This window comes from Canis lupus, chromosome 10 (genome assembly GCF_048164855.1).
Source record: "Canis lupus baileyi chromosome 10, mCanLup2.hap1, whole genome shotgun sequence".
Lineage (NCBI taxonomy): Eukaryota > Metazoa > Chordata > Mammalia > Carnivora > Canidae > Canis > Canis lupus.
Window position 1 is genome coordinate 1,526,506 of NC_132847.1, and position 4,347 is coordinate 1,530,852.

Below are 4,347 nucleotides of genomic sequence, written 5' to 3' on the forward strand. Positions count from 1 at the left end.
TCTTTTTGTTCTTGAGTATATTTCTCCAACCTCCTAAGGTTAAAACCAAAATCTAGATCTCTGAAATTAAAAAAAAATTTGTCAGAGTTATTATAATTAGCACTTTTGGCGCCCAGAGGAGTCCGCAAAGTGGAATGGGAGGAAAAAGCACTTAGCGCATAGCCCACATGATTCTCAGCAATTAGCTGCTCCACACTGCCTTCTCTTGGTGCTGAATGCAGTTCGCATAAATAGGAATGGAACTGGAGGCAGCTGATCAAGCCATGCATTTGTACACCAGGCATAAAATTCATACTAGCTATTCGTAGCCCACGTGGACTTAGCTGCCTTTGCAAACCATCTATAGACCTGGCTGAAAAATAACAAAAACAGCACAATTATTCCACCCACCAGTGCCTATTAAGCATGTATGCTGGAGCTCTGCCTCTTTTGATGTGAGCTTTCACACAGAGGAAAAGTCCTCTTTTGCTTAGATAAGGAATAAGCAATGGATCTGAGATAACAGGAATGTCAGCCTTCTATTCAACTAGCTTAGTAATAATATTGGAGATTTATGGTTAGTTTGTACCCATTTCTGGAGTCATTAGAATGAAAGTGAATGTTGGAGAGAAAGATACTGGTTCTTTGTAACTAATATCCAAGTGAGAAGCGATTTTTACCCAGTGGCCTGAACAAATTATTCCTTCATAAAAAAAAAAAATAGTCCATATCCTATAAGGATTATCTTAAAATAAGAATTTTTATCAAATGACATATCAAGAAAGTAAAACACTGGGAAAAAAACATTTGTAAACATAAAACTCAAGGATTAGTGTCAATGATACAAGTTAAAATTCCCCCCCCCCCAAAAAAAACAATAAGAAAAGGGCAAATAACCCAATGGAAGAAATAATGCAAGGGACATGAAAAGGGATTCCAAAGAAGAGGAAACACATATGGCCAAAGAGTTGCTCAATCTCATTAATAATCACAGACTACAAATCTAAGCCATGGTAAGGTATCATTTTATATCCAACCAAAAAACAAAAATCAAAAAGCCCAACAAAACAAGTATTAGAGCTTCAATAAGACGCATCAATAAGATTTCTTATGCAGTGACATCGGCAATATTGCAGAACAGGAAGTTCCCAGCCCACATCCTCTGGCAAAAACAAATATTTGGCAGCTTTTCCCTTAAAGCACCTTTATAGTAGCCATGGGATCCAAGTAAGAGGTTGTATAACTCTGGTCCAAGACTGAATCGTGTCACTACGAGAAGGCAGGCTCATACACTAGTGGCAAAACCACTACTGTGGCCCTGGCTGCAGACCAGAAACATTCCCATCACCCTGTAGACTCAAGTCTAGGGCCACTTGTCCACACTCCTGCCATCAGTCCTTCTGCTAAGGCACCTTGGATGAACCACATCCCTCCATACCACCAGTAACAGGCCTGCTGGCCTTGGACCTGACTACTATCCTTGAAACAGCTCTGTGATCTGGCTCCAGCCCTCCTCTACCATGGTGCAGCAACAGTCCTGCCACCCAGGGGCCAGCCAAGTGACCCAACCAGAGCACACTCAAGACCCAGTGGAACACACCTAACCAGCCCATGAAGACGGGCTGGCCAAACACAATCATATTCTTAAAATATGAACATTTATATATTATAAATCCAGAAAATCTACTATAAATAAAACCAATGAAGATCTTGTAAACATATACAAGGTAGGATGTCAAAAATTTTCATAGGAGATTGTTCATTATATTATAAAAAAACATTCAATGCTCACAACAGATGATTATATAAATTGTGGTAAATTCACAGGGAAATATTATGTATTAGTGAAAAAAGTGAACTCTAACTCACGCAAAAATAATAATATTAGTAGAATAATATTGAGTGAAATGGGTTCCAAAGGACAATGAACAGCATATTCTTTCAAGAGTCAAGGCTCAAGAAAAAATTTTAAAACACCTAAAATAAAGCAATATATCATGTAGACATATACAGTAAACACATGCTCAGGATTATGGGTGCATCAGAAGGACAAAAATAAAGACAGGTTAGGGTAAAAACAAATATACAGAAGTATTAGTTAATGTTCTAATTTTCAGGTCAAATAGTGTCTTTATGGATGTTAATTTATTATTATAAATTACCAACTTAATTATGAGGACCATATAAGTCAATAACAAAATTGTGCCATGGACCAAGGATTCTGAGTAATTCAATTTTGTCAACCTAAAGTAAAATTAAAAAAAAAATATATATATATATATATATACCTAAGTATGCATATGTTATATCCATATACAATAATAAATTATTTATAATAGCATATAGCTTTTGTTTTCATTTGTATTTTTCTGAAAACTGGAAATGAGATGTTTTAATTATATAAAAGTTGATTCTTAATAGGCTTCTAATTAACATTATATAATATTCAACAATATGTTAGCAAAAGAAAAACTCTATAATTACCAATTATGTCCCATAATATAAATATTTAATAAGGAAATAAAAATGATATTACTTGGATTTCTGGAAGAAATACGTGTGATATCCCCTGAAATAATTCTGGTATTAAATGAATCATGGAAAAGACATAGCATATTATATTCCCCACACTCCCAAGAGATTCTACTGAATTTCCACATGTAAATCTTGAAAGGATTTAAAAGTACTCTTGTTTTTTCTATGTCGTAGCTTCATATTGCTAGTTAAAAAGAAAAAGAAATACATGCATGATAGCTTCTTCATTCCCCCAAAATCTTGATGTTAAAAAAATTGAGAACTTTACAAGTACATAAAAACGGGCCAATTTCAAAGATAAATTTTGGGAGGTTCACTTCTAGTAATGGAGGACTACTGATACTTTGTATTTCCAGTCAATTTTAGTAAATGGCAGTTTCCATATCACATGCTACACCAGTTCAGGGCGAGAATTTTCTAATAAATCTTTTCTAATATGAAAACTGCTTCCTTTCCTATCATTCCAAGTTCTACCCTGAATTGAGAGAGAGAGAAGCTGGATAGGCCCTAAGTTCCTGGGGGAAATCCAGATTGATGTCTCCTCTTTGTGAGGAGATAGAGCAGGAAAGGCACGTCCAGCCCCCCAAACAAAGGACTAACAGGCATAAATATGTTGTTCCACCCTTAGGCTGGCCTGCCCTTAAAAAGGAACTACGCAGCGGGCAGGTGATTTTCACTGGGAGAGCGGCTCCCATCATTTCTTGCAGTGGGGCGCGTCTACCACCTGCGGCAGCGGGCCCGGGCGCGGCTGGCCTCGGCCGTCTTGTGCATGTCGCGCTTCTTCTTGATCACAGGGCCCTGGTTGTGAAAAGCCTCCAGTGGCTCGTGTGACAACTTCTCCGGCATCAGCATCCGCCGGTGCTTCTTCTCCCTGCACTCCTTAATCATCCACTTCATGGCCAAGAAGCGACGCCGCCGACGGGCAAGTGGCACAGGGCCCTGATAAAAACGGCCCCCTCTGAGGATGGGCACCAGCCCTATCACGGGCTCGCAGCTCTGCAGGCTGGGTGGGAGACGGCACGGCGGTTGCGTTCCCTGGAGGCCTGTTCCTCTGCAGAAGCAGCGTGGTACTTCTCAAACTGCTTCCTTTTCACAGCTTCGAGTCTGCACCAGGAGGGATCTGGCCAGTACTCCGTTTCCTCCTTTCATCATCATGTCGGTGAATTTACTGATCACGGGGTCTTCACACCCAGAGCTTGTTTTCGCTGCTGGAGCAGCTTTGATAAGCTGAGTCTTCCTGAGTTCCGGTTCATACTTCTCTTGCTCAGCCAACTCTGCCAATGGCTTCCGGTAATACTCCCGGTCGATCCGTGGACCCTTGGATTCGGGACCACGGCGGCTCCACCTCCCCGGGCTAGCCCGGAAGCCGCAGGACAGGACTCCGCAGGTTCAGCGCCAGGGTCGGCCACCCTCCCCAGGCCTTCTCCGCGGGGGCCGCCATCTTGGCTGGCCACGAGGACCCCCGAAGGCTGCCCTTGGCGTGCCTGAGCGAGTAGACGGGAGACGGGCTCCGCAGGGTCCTGGACCCGTACGTCACTCCCTGAAGCCGGGCGTTGAGGGTCTCTGGCTCCGAGGTCCAAAGGCAAGAGCCGGAAGGAAACATTCGGCGTCTCCTTGTCGGCCGCAGCCCGACGCGACCCTCGGCAGCGGGGCTCTCTCTTCTCAAGACTAGTGATACTTTGAATCCATTGTTTTTACTGAAAGAAAACAAACGCCAGACAAAATACAACAAAACCCGTGTAATGGCATCAAGGAACTCCTAAGGCAGTGAAGACTTAGGAGGACAAGATCTAAGGAAAGCAGGAAACCCAGACCGAGGACCTAGACTTTAAG

At 42.1% G+C, this 4,347-nt stretch overlaps 1 pseudogene; it reads right to left on the minus strand.

Annotated features, from left to right (window-relative positions):
- Positions 1-2,441: 2,441 nt before the first annotated feature.
- On the minus strand, positions 2,442-4,132 carry LOC140641093 (small ribosomal subunit protein uS7m pseudogene; annotated as a pseudogene).
- Positions 4,133-4,347: the final 215 nt, after the last annotated feature.